This window comes from Crinia signifera, chromosome 8 (assembly GCF_055691185.1).
Source record: "Crinia signifera chromosome 8, ASM5569118v1, whole genome shotgun sequence".
NCBI lineage: Eukaryota > Metazoa > Chordata > Amphibia > Anura > Myobatrachidae > Crinia > Crinia signifera.
The window spans coordinates 8,928,432-8,941,936 of NC_139224.1; the positions used below are offsets into that span (position 1 = coordinate 8,928,432).

General features: G+C 51.0%; 1 protein-coding gene across 3 annotated transcripts in view; it reads right to left on the reverse strand.

Moving 5' to 3' along the window:
• SLC6A6 (solute carrier family 6 member 6) overlaps window positions 1–12,785 on the reverse strand; it is a 56,426-nt gene extending 43,641 nt beyond the window's left edge. For 2 of the 3 annotated variants that reach the window (XM_083155702.1, XM_083155704.1), the window contains exon 1: window positions 12,628–12,785. The gene's annotated coding sequence lies outside the window, so the exon portion shown is untranslated. The remainder of the gene's footprint in view (window positions 1–12,627) is intronic. The other variant, XM_083155703.1, reaches the window with a different exon arrangement.
• Between the last annotated feature and the right edge of the window lie 720 nt (window positions 12,786–13,505).

Genomic DNA, 13,505 nt, shown 5'->3' on the forward strand with positions numbered 1-13,505 from the left:
CCCCAGATTCCCCACTCACCCTCTATCTCCATCCCCCAAGCCTCCCCAGTCACTAGCTATCTCCGTCACACCAGCTTTGCCAGTCACCCACTATCTCCCTGTCTCCCCAGCCTCGCCAGTCACCCACTATCTCCCTGTCTCCCCAGCCTCGCCAGTCACCCACTATCTCCCTGTCTCCCCAGCCTCGCCAGTCACCCACTATCTCCCTGTCTCCCCAGCCTCGCCAGTCACCCACTATCTCCCTGTCTCCCCAGCCTCGCCAGTCACCCACTATCTCCCTGTCTCCCCAGCCTCGCCAGTCATCCACTATCTCCCTGTCTCCCCAGCCTCGCCAGTCATCCACTATCTCCCTGTCTCCCCAGCCTCGCCAGTCATCCACTATCTCCCTGTCTCCCCAGCCTCGCCAGTCATCCACTATCTCCCTGTCTCCCCAGCCTCGCCAGTCATCCACTATCTCCCTGTCTCCCCAGCCTCGCCAGTCATCCACTATCTCCCTGTCTCCCCAGCCTCGCCAGTCATCCACTATCTCCCTGTCTCCCCAGCCTCGCCAGTCATCCACTATCTCCCTGTCTCCCCAGCCTCGCCAGTCATCCACTATCTCCCTGTCTCCCCAGCCTCGCCAGTCATCCACTATCTCCCTGTCTCCCCAGCCTCGCCAGTCATCCACTATCTCCCCAGCCTCGCCAGTCATCCACTATCTCCCCAGCCTCGCCAGTCATCCACTATCTCCCCAGCCTCGCCAGTCATCCACTATCTCCCCAGCCTCGCCAGTCATCCACTATCTCCCCAGCCTCGCCAGTCATCCACTATCTCCCTGTCTCCCCAGCCTCGCCAGTCATCCACTATCTCCCTGTCTCCCCAGCCTCGCCAGTCATCCACTATCTCCCTGTCTCCCCAGCCTCGCCAGTCATCCACTATCTCCCTGTCTCCCCAGCCTCGCCAGTCACCCACTATGTCCCTGTCTCCCCAGCCTCCCCAGTCACCCACTATCTCCCTGTCTCCCCAGTCACCCACTATCTCCCTGTCTCCCCAGCCTCGCCAGTCACCCACTATCTCCCTACCTTCAGTGCACGCTGTCTCTTTAATCTTTTGGTGTGCCAAAGTCTACAATTGCTTGACCACCATTACAATTATTAAAGCTTGTCCGCTATTACTGCGGATGATGCTGGTGCATATGGAGGGTATTCTGCACAGGGTAGAATTACACGGGGGGGGGGGGGGGGGGGTTATTCACTGGGAGGGGAATATTTTATGAAGTGGGAAACACCGGTAGATCACCGGTGAGTAAGTGCACAAAAAGTAGATCCCGGGTTACGAAAGTCCGGCCACCCCTGGAGTATGGTATGCTATGGTGAGAGAGCCAGGCCATTTCCATGACAACAGAATATAGCATGGTACAGGTGAGCCATACGGTTTCCATGACAACAGAGTAAGGTAGAAGGGAGCCAGGCCATTTCCATAACAACAGAGAAGGGTATGTTATGGCACAGGTTCTCAAACTTGGTCCTCAGGACCCCACACAGTTCATGTTTTCCCGCAACCTGTGAATGGATGTTTATGTGGGGCGGGCGAGTTTGGTGGGTTCGCAAGGCTGCGAATTCACAGTCTTGCACATCAACCAGAACAACCCCCATAATGCACCTGACCGGGTGATCTGGAAAACATGACCTGTGTGGTGTCCTGAGCAAGGAAGGAAGGAAAGAAGAGTTTAAGGAGCACTGGGGGAAATTTACTAAGATGTGTATTCTACTTCACATGTGATGTTGCTATCTTCTACAGGGTGCGAAACAAATAAGAAGTAGATTCTGATTGGTTGCCCACAGCAACATCACATGTGAAGTAGAATACACATCTTAGTAAATTTCCCCCACTGTGTTTTGGGAGCTGAGACGGTTTCCATGACAACATAGTATGTTATGGTATGAGGGAGCCAGACTGTTTCCATGACAATAGATGGGGGTGGTTTACAAGTATTGTCCTTGAGGCACCCTTACAGTGCAGGTTTTAAGATTAACCATGTTTGGGCACAGATGGCTTAATTCGTACTTAAAGCCCCATACACAGTAGTTTTTAAAAGAGATTGTTTAAAAACTTGCCAAGTGACTTCATAGTATCGTTATTAAAGAGAGATAAAGAACCAATCAGCTCCTGTCATTAAACAGAGCCTGTAACATGATTGGCTGGTACTTTACCTCTCTCCGCAATGATACATTTGGCAGCTCGTGTACCAGTCATGTGTTGAAGTATCATTATCATCTTTGTCGGCTAACAATAAAAGAGGTCTTAAGAGACTTTCCCTACTCCGCTCTGCGGAAAGAGTGGTGCTGCCATGGAGACTACTCCCAGCAGAGGTGGTAAAGATGACAAAATAACAGCCCCAAAGGAATAATGGATATCCTACAAATGGGCTAAGACCAAAACCGCAGCATGTGTAGGTGTCCTGTAGAATAAGCTCTTGTGAACAGCGTCTCGAGTCCTTTCTGTACATAATTATGTCACCTATGGGCTATAATAATATACATATATTGTTGCATACCCTCCAACACAACCCATTCCATTAGGTACAAAATGCTCTGTTCCTGGACTTCCCTGCCAGTGGTAGTTACAGAGGTTGGACTCCAGCACAGTCCAAAATTCAAAGAGGGAGGGTCACATCAACTGCCAGTGAGTCCAGGACAGTGATGTTTGGGGTGGCAGTATATGTGGCTCCCCTTTTTGAATATTGGACTGTGCTGCAGCCCCATCTCTGTAACTGCCACTGGTAAGGAAGTCCAGAAACAGAGCATTTTGTACCTAATGGAATGGATCATGTTGGAGGGTATGTTGTTGTGTTGCACAGAATCAGTTTTATATTATTACAGTACGGTCTATACCCCATGTCCATTACGTTATATCGATAAAAGATTATTCTAGTCCTTATTTCTTTCTAATGCCCCACATTGTGTCCCCTGTGCCATACAAAGTGCACAAAGCAGAACACAAAGTGCATAGAGAAGTATACTACAAGAATAACACTAAAGATGCACACAGCGGCTACAGAAAGACAAAAATATACATGGTGATTGCTAAAAAACTAGTGTTTTTAGAATAACAAACCTCAAACTAAATTCAAATTAACTTCATACTAGATTCGAGTGACACCAGATAAACGGAATACATGCGATTCCCACCAAAAAAATTTTAACTTCCTTTTTGACACTTCCTGTGCAACTAATAAAGTTTTATGAATAAAAGAAGATCTTTTCCAAACACACCGCATCCTTGAAAAAGTGCCCGTGCGGCATGAAACGCGTTGGAGCAGAGAGAATACACCCGACCATCTATCCCTACGACTACCACCAACTGCAGCATCAAGAGACAGTGCCGGGACGCCGGCGAAACTGACATCGGGAGCTGCAAACCCGGCGTGATACGGAGCCACGGCATATAACATCAGACAGCCGCCGAGCTGTCCCGCTGGTTCAGCCGGAAGGTAGGGAAAGTTAGGAAAATAGGGACTCTCTCAAATACTCCAAAAGGAGTGTAAACATTACTTTTAACCAAAAATCCTTTTTTACAGGTGTCACTCGTAATAGCATAATCAGTGCGCTCCTTTTTCACTATATATGAAAGGGGTGCCCCAGTATGCGGGTACAGAACATAAGGAAAATAGTACAGCAGGCGAGGCACAGGACTTGGGCAGACGTGATCACAGCCCCAGTATGCCGGTACAGAACATACAGAGAATAGTAACAGCAGGCGAGGCACAGGACTTGGGCGCACGTGATCACAGCCCCAGTATGCCGGTACAGAACATACAGAGAATAGTAACAGCAGGCGAGGCACAGGACTTGGGCAAAAGGGCTCACAGCCCCAGTATGCGGGTACAGAACATAAGAATAGTAACAGCAGGCGAGGCACAGGACTTGGGCGCACGGGCTCACTGCCCCAGTATGCGGGTAGAGAACATAAGGAGAATAGTAACAGCAGGCGAGGCACAGGAGGCGCACGGGCTCACAGCCCCAGTATGTGGGTACAGAACATAAGAATAGTAACAGCAGGCGAGGCACAGGACTTGGGCGCACGTGATCACAGCCCCAGTATGTGGGCACAGAACATAAGAACAGTAACAGCAGGCGAGGCACAGGACTTGGGCGCACGTGATCACAGCCCCAGTATGTGGGCACAGAACATAAGAATAGTAACAGCAGGCAAGGCACAGGACTTGGGCGCACGGGCTCACAGCCCCAGTATGTGGGCACAGAACATAAGAATAGTAACAGCAGGCGAGGCACAGGACTTGGGCGCACGTGATCACAGCCCCAGTATGTGGGCACAGAACATAAGAATAGTAACAGCAGGCGAGGCACAGGACTTGGGCGCATGTGATCACAGCCCCATTATGCCGGTACAGAACATACAGAGAATAGTAACAGCAGGCGAGGCACAGGACTTGGGCAAAAGGGCTCACAGCCCCAGTATGCGGGTAGAGAAAATAAGGAGAATAGTAACAGCAGCGAGGCACAGGACTTGGGCGCACGGGCTCACAGCCCCAGTATGTGGGTACAGAACATAAGGAGTATAGTAACAGCAGGCGAGGCACAGGACTTGGGCGCACGGGCTCACTGCCCCAGTATGCGGGTAGAGAACATAAGGAGAATAGTAACAGCAGGCGAGGCACAGGAGGCGCACGGGCTCACTGCCCCAGTATGCGGGTACAGAACATACAGAGAATAGTAACAGCAGGCGAGGCACAGGACTTGGGCACATGTGATCACAGCCCCAGTATGCCGGTACAGAACATACAGAGAATAGTAACAGCAGGCGAGGCACAGGACTTGGGCAAAAGGGCTCACTGCCCCAGTATGCGGGTACAGAACATAAGGAGAATAGTAACAGCAGGCGAGGCACAGGACTTGGGCGCACGTGATCACAGCCCCAGTATGTGGGCACAGAACATAAGAATAGTAACAGCAGGCGAGGCACAGGACTTGGGCGCACGTGATCACAGCCCCAGTATGCGGGTACAGAACATAAGGAAAATAGTAACAGCAGGCGAGGCACAGGACTTGGGCGCACGTGATCACAGCCCCAGTATGTGGGCACAGAACATAAGAATAGTAACAGCAGGCGAGGCACAGGACTTGGGCGCACGTGATCACAGCCCCAGTATGCCGGTACAGAACATACAGAGAATAGTAACAGCAGGCGAGGCACAGGACTTGGGCAAAAGGGCTCACAGCCCCAGTATGCGGGTACAGAACATAAGAATAGTAACAGCAGGCGAGGCACAGGACTTGGGCGCACTGGCTCACTGCCCCAGTATGTGGGTAGAGAACATAAGGAGAATAGTAACAGCAGGCGAGGCACAGGAGGCGCACGTGATCACAGCCCCAGTATGTGGGCACAGAACATAAGAATAGTAACAGCAGGCGAGGCACAGGACTTGGGCGCACGTGATCACAGCCCCAGTATGCGGGTACAGAACATAAGGAAAATAGTAACAGCAGGCGAGGCACAGGACTTGGGCGCACGTGATCACAGCCCCAGTATGTGGGCACAGAAATAAGAATAGTAACAGCAGGCGAGGCACAGGACTTGGGCGCACGTGATCACAGCCCCAGTATGCGGGTACAGAACATACAGAGAATAGTAACAGCAGGCGAGGCACAGGACTTGGGCAAAAGGGCTCACAGCCCCAGTATGCGGGTACAGAACATAAGAATAGTAACAGCAGGCGAGGCACAGGACTTGGGCGCACTGGCTCACTGCCCCAGTATGTGGGTAGAGAACATAAGGAGAATAGTAACAGCAGGCGAGGCACAGGAGGCGCACGGGCTCACAGCCCCAGTATGTGGATACAGAACATAAGAATAGTAACAGCAGGCGAGGCACAGGACTTGGGCGCACGTGATCACAGCCCCAGTATGTGGGCACAGAACATAAGAATAGTAACAGCAGGCGAGGCACAGGACTTGGGCACACGTGATCACAGCCCCATTATGCCGGTACAGAACATACAGAGAATAGTAACAGCAGGCGAGGCACAGGACTTGGGCAAAAGGGCTCACTGCCCCAGTATGCGGGTACAGAACATAAGGAGAATAGTAACAGCAGGCGAGGCACAGGACTTGGGCGCACGTGATCACAGCCCCAGTATGTGGGCACAGAACATAAGAATAGTAACAGCAGGCGAGGCACAGGACTTGGGCGCACTGGCTCACTGCCCCAGTATGTGGGTAGAGAACATAAGGAGAATAGTAACAGCAGGCGAGGCACAGGAGGCGCACGTGATCACAGCCCCAGTATGTGGGCACAGAACATAAGAATAGTAACAGCAGGCGAGGCACAGGACTTGGGCGCACGTGATCACAGCCCCAGTATGCGGGTACAGAACATAAGGAAAATAGTAACAGCAGGCGAGGCACAGGACTTGGGCGCACGTGATCACAGCCCCAGTATGTGGGCACAGAACATAAGAATAGTAACAGCAGGCGAGGCACAGGACTTGGGCGCACGTGATCACAGCCCCAGTATGCGGGTACAGAACATACAGAGAATAGTAACAGCAGGCGAGGCACAGGACTTGGGCAAAAGGGCTCACAGCCCCAGTATTCGGGTACAGAACATAAGAATAGTAACAGCAGGCGAGGCACAGGACTTGGGCGCACTGGCTCACTGCCCCAGTATGTGGGTAGAGAACATAAGGAGAATAGTAACAGCAGGCGAGGCACAGGAGGCGCACGGGCTCACAGCCCCAGTATGTGGGTACAGAACATAAGAATAGTAACAGCAGGCGAGGCACAGGACTTGGGCGCACGTGATCACAGCCCCAGTATGTGGGCACAGAACATAAGAATAGTAACAGCAGGCGAGGCACAGGACTTGGGCGCACTGGCTCACTGCCCCAGTATGTGGGTAGAGAACATAAGGAGAATAGTAACAGCAGGCGAGGCACAGGAGGCGCACGTGATCACAGCCCCAGTATGTGGGCACAGAACATAAGAATAGTAACAGCAGGCGAGGCACAGGACTTGGGCGCACGTGATCACAGCCCCAGTATGCGGGTACAGAACATAAGGAAAATAGTAACAGCAGGCGAGGCACAGGACTTGGGCGCACGTGATCACAGCCCCAGTATGCCGGTACAGAACATACAGAGAATAGTAACAGCAGGCGAGGCACAGGACTTGGGCAAAAGGGCTCACAGCCCCAGTATTCGGGTACAGAACATAAGAATAGTAACAGCAGGCGAGGCACAGGACTTGGGCAAAAGGGCTCACAGCCCCAGTATTCGGGTACAGAACATAAGAATAGTAACAGCAGGCGAGGCACAGGACTTGGGCGCACTGGCTCACTGCCCCAGTATGTGGGTAGAGAACATAAGGAGAATAGTAACAGCAGGCGAGGCACAGGAGGCGCACGGGCTCACAGCCCCAGTATGTGGGTACAGAACATAAGAATAGTAACAGCAGGCGAGGCACAGGACTTGGGCGCACGTGATCACAGCCCCAGTATGTGGGCACAGAACATAAGAATAGTAACAGCAGGCGAGGCACAGGACTTGGGCACACGTGATCACAGCCCCATTATGCCGGTACAGAACATACAGAGAATAGTAACAGCAGGCGAGGCACAGGACTTGGGCAAAAGGGCTCACTGCCCCAGTATGCGGGTACAGAACATAAGGAGAATAGTAACAGCAGGCGAGGCACAGGACTTGGGCGCACGGGCTCACAGCCCCAGTATGTGGGTACAGAACATAAGGAGAATAGTAACAGCAGGCGAGGCACAGGACTTGGGCAAAAGGGCTCACAGCCCCAGTATGCGGGTAGAGAACATAAGGAGAATAGTAACAGCAGGCGAGGCACAGGACTTGGGCGCACGTGATCACAGCCCCAGTATGCGGGTACAGAACATAAGGAGAATAGTAACAGCAGGCGAGGCACAGGACTTGGGCGCACGGGATCACTGCCCCAGTATGTGGGTACAGAACATAAGGAGAATAGTAACAGCAGGCGAGGCACAGGACTTGGGCGCACGGGATCACAGCCCCAGTATGAGGGTACAGAACATAAGAATAGTAACAGCAGGCGAGGCACAGGACTTGGGCGCACGTGATCACAGCCCCAGTATGCGGGTACAGAACATAAGGAGAATAGTAACAGCAGGCGAGGCACAGGACTTGGGCGCATGGGCTCACAGCCCCCGTATGAGGGTACAGAACATACAGAGAATAGCAACAGCAGGCGAGGCACAGGACTTGGGCGCACGGGATCACAGCCCCAGTATGTGGGTACAGAACATAAGAATAGTAACAGCAGGAGGCGAGGCACAGGACTTGGGCACACGTGATCACAGCCCCAGTATGCTGGTACAGAACATACAGAGAATAGTAACAGCAGGCGAGGCACAGGACTTGGGCAAAAGGGCTCACAGCCCCAGAATGTGGGTACAGAACATAAGAATAGTAACAGCAGGCGAGGCACAGGAGGCACACGGGCTCACAGCCCCAGTATGAGGGTACAGAACTATGCTCCTTATGTTCTGTGCCGCATACGGACTTTCCCCTTCAGTGGAACGCACTTCCTCGCTCCATTAGACGGGCACTGAAAGCTCACTAATACCCCTTTCAGACAGAAAAATCCCAAAAACCCACGTATTTCCCGGATACAAAAACCCGGGTACAACTAGGCAGCAAGGGCCTGACCCCCTTTCACACAGGAGCAAAAACCCGGGTATTTCCCGTGTCGACCCCTTTCACACAGAAGCCGGATTTTTCCTGCAAAACTCTGTGTGTCATAAAAAAAAGACAGTTTTAAAGGCACACAGAGATGAGGTCATTAAAAGCGGGTGGTGACTGCTCACTGCATTGCAATAACCATGGCATGACACAAGGATATGTTGTAAACAAGTTTTATTGTTTTTATATACTGGACGGTCCATGTTACCTCACATGTTTGTCAGTATATTTGCAATGTTTGAGTACACTGTGGCATCTTTGACTGTCCCAGTCATCTGTTTGCCGATATCCTCCTCCCCTCTCACTGCCAGCAGCTCTCACCTCTTGCTTCTACCAGTGGGCCATGCTATCCTTTTTTCAGCTCCCTAATGACCTCAGAGGCCAGCTCCATTGCCATGCCCTCCCAGCCAATCAGAGAAGCCTATCCTCACAACCAATCAGCCAGCAACCCACCAGGAGAGCCAATCAGTGCCTAACAATGTGTAATAATCCCAAAAACCCGGGTAGTTTCCTTTCAGACAGCCGGTGACCCGGGTTTTTGGAATACAGACCCGGGAAAAACCCAGGTAAATACCTGGGTCGAAGTCCCGGAACTTTAGACCCGTGTTGACACTTTCACACAGAAGAAAAACCCGGGTCGACACGGCAAGAGCAGGAAAATTCCAGGGTCTTTTTTTCTGTCTGAAAGGGGTACTATTCAGCAAAGCGTACCCTTCCGCTGCATAAACTAGCTGGTTCTCCGACCCCCTGCCTGCCTACAACCTGCTATCTAGCCACCACCCACTTGCTTGCACCTCTTGTAATCTGTCTGTCTCCCCTTCCTACTAGATTGTAAGCTCCTCCGAGCAGGGCCCTCTTCCCTCCTGTTGTTAAAGCCCACTTCTCTTCACATGTCACTCACAGCTCTCCTTTACTCCAACACTCAGTGACCATCTTCGTCTGCATACTCATCTCCATCATTGGCCTCAAGCCTCTAGTTGTATGTTGATTGGGTCCTCACTACTTATATTTAAGCTGTAATGTGTATTGAACTGTGGCGCTCTTTATTTGTACTGTATTTTTGTTATTTATTCTATGTTATGCCAAGCTTTGTCTCCCTGTATTGTTCCTTAGTACGGCGCTGCGAAACACTTGTGGCGCCTTATAAATAAAATTATAATAATAATAGTAACAGCAGGCGAGGCACAGGACTTGGGCGCACGGGTTCACTGTCCCAGATTCTGGCAGTGTTGGCAGCGCCGGTGACATTAGAGAACCAGGGGATGGGCTGCAACATGCAAAACAAAGATATGGTACCGCCAATTCCAGCAAGGATTACAAAGCGTAATATACTCTGCTGGGAAATAGAACACGGAAAGTCCCTGAGCACGTCCCATATACTGTATGTGCACAGCACATACAGGTGGCAAGCGAAGGGTTAGTAAATGTGCAAACAGTAACCATAATAGTGCACAGCCAGGAGCATCAGATAAGGGCTGGAATGGCAACAGGTTTGTGAAGGGGAGATAAGAACCCTGACAGAATTCACCAAGACTGATGTCACTTTACAACAGAGATTTAAAGGGGTCTGGAAACGTTAATCAAAAAGCGGAGACAGCAAAGTATTATGGGTAATGTCACAATATCCCAGTGACATGGTGAAGGGTCTACTAATAAGTGACAAACCTGGGTATACTACCAAAGGGGTCCCACTAAAGGGATACGGTCGTATTGTCGACTGCACTTAGATCGACACCGTTGGGTCGACAGGTGTCTAGGTCGACATGGGTGAAGGTCAACAAGTGTCAAGGTCAACATGGGTTTAGGTCGACACAGCGTTAGGTTGACATGGGTGTGGTCAATAGGTCAACATGTTTTTTTTTACTGTTTCTTGAGCCGACATGTGCCGACAGGCGGAATTTCATGCCCTACCATCCACTAGGTGGGAGAACACAATAGTGTGCGGAGCGCAGTGAGGCACCGTGCCTGAAGAATTGCGAGCGTAGCAAGCGACGCGAGGGGCTGCGGTTGACCACCAACTGTGTCCATGTCGACATTCGGGTCACAAAACAGTAAAAAAAAACATGTAGACCTTCCGACCTAACCCATGTCGACCTAACGCTGTGTCGACCTAAAGCCATGTCGACCTTGTCCCCTGTCGACCTAGACACCTGTCAACCCAACGCATGCGAATTTGTAGCCTTGAATAACCCCCTAAATCCTAGCAGCCGGGCAAAATCAGGGCAGGCAACAGGGGCGGTCAAAGGGGACATTCGTACCGGGCTTCAACCTTGTAAGGGGCCGAAAATCTCTGAGGGGCTGTAAGCAATGGTTTAAAAAGGTGCTGCCTGCCCACCTGGGTCCTGGAAGGAAACGTTCACGGACCCCCAATCCAGTAAGCCTCCTCGGTCTAGTCACCGGTCAGGCTACCAGTACTTATGGGACATCACACAAAACAACACATTCAGTGTAAGAAAAATCTGGGTGTGCAGTTGGGGGGGGGGGGGGGGGGTCCCAGAGATATCAGTGTGTGAGGCCCCAAGATTTCTGTTGCCGGCCCTGGGGACAATGACGTGTCCCTCCGCAGAGGGATCCTTGTATGATTACCGGCACCTGTGGTGACACCTTTCTTATCAGTTACCTAGCTCCCCACAAGTGATGGCAATCCTACATTATCAGGGAAGTCCAGGAACAGAGCATTGTGTCCTCCTGGAGAGGGTCAGGTAGGCAAGTATACCCTGTACTCCTATATACCGCAGTTACAGGCTGCTAGGACCATGGCACATCCCCAGCAGGCTATACTACCCTATACTCCTATATACCGCAGTTACAGGCTGCTAGGACCATGGCACATCCCCAGCAGGCTATACTACCCTGTACTCCTATATACCGCAGTTACAGGCTGGTACATAGCCCAGGGCTACTGCTAGGACCATGTCACATCCCCAGCAGGCTATACTACCCTGTACTCCTATATACCGCAGTTACAGGCTGCTAGGACCATGTCACATCCCCAGCAGGCTATACTACCCTATGCTCCTATATACCGCAGTTACAGGCTGGTACATAGCCCAGGGCTACTGCTAGGACCATGGCACATCCCCAGCAGGCTATACTACCCTATACTCCTATATACCGCAGTTACAGGCTGCTAGGACCATGGCACATCCCCAGCAGGATATACTACCCTATACTCCTATATACCGCTGGTACATAGCCCAGGGCTACTGCTAGGACCATGGCACATCCCCAGCAGGCTATACTACCCTGTACTCCTATATACCGCAGTTACAGGCTGCTAGGACCATGGCACATCCCCAGCAGGATATACTACCCTATACTCCTATATACCGCTGGTACATAGCCCAGGGCTACTGCTAGGACCATGGCACATCCCCAGCAGGCTATACTACCCTGTACTCCTATATACCGCAGTTACAGGCTGCTAGGACCATGGCACATCCCCAGCAGGATATACTACCCTATACTCCTATATACCGCTGGTACATAGCCCAGGGCTACTGCTAGGACCATGGCACATCCCCAGCAGGCTATACTACCCTATACTCCTATATACCGCAGTTACAGGCTGCTAGGACCATGGCACATCCCCAGCAGGATATACTACCCTATACTCCTATATACCGCTGGTACATAGCCCAGGGCTACTGCTAGGACCATGGCACATCCCCAGCAGGCTATACTACCCTGTACTCCTATATACCGCAGTTACAGGCTGGTAGGACCATGGCACATCCCCAGCAGGCTATACTACTCTGTGCTGGGACCAGTAGTTCAGCACCACAGCTAGTCAGCTTGCTGCTCTGCAACTGTTATAGAGAGAGGCTAGGAGGACATTCTGGGACTTGTAGTTCCACAGCTGCATTCCATCAGCACCAGTCATACAGAGCACAGTGTACACTCACCTTATGTCCAGCGCCAGCCTGGGAGTGAGGGTGAGTGGAATCACTGGATGGAGGCTGCGGGCTCCCGGTATCTATGTGAGATAATAGTATAATCAGACTCATGGTGGAAAATCACCGGCTCCATCTCACTCAGATATGCCGTGGGCGGGGCTATAGCGCGGGGCGGGACCGGGGCGGAGTGGGGAGGGGCTGGGGCGGAGTGGGCGGAGTCTGTGTGGGAGAGATGCAGAATAGATGGTTCTGCAGCACGTGTAGAGGAAAACAAAGGCGATACAGTGACAGGACATATACTGTATACACACACATATACATGTCATACACACATATACATGTCACACACACACATATCCATGTCACACACACACATATCCATGTCACACACACACATATACATGTCACACACACACATATACATGTCATACACACACACATATACATGTCACACACACATATCCATGTCATACACACACATATACATGTCACACATATACATATACATGTCACACACACATATCCATGTCACACACACACATATACATGTCACACACACACACACATATACATGTCACACACACACATATACATGTCACACACACATATATACATGTCATACACACACATATACATGTCATACACACACATATCCATGTCATACACACACATATCCATGTCATACACACACATATACATGTCACCCACACACACACATATACATGTCACACCCACACATATACATGTCACACACACACACATATACATGTCACACACACACATATACATGTCACACACACACATATATACATGTCATACACACACATATACATGTCACACACACACATATCCATGTCATACACACACATATCCATGTCATACACACA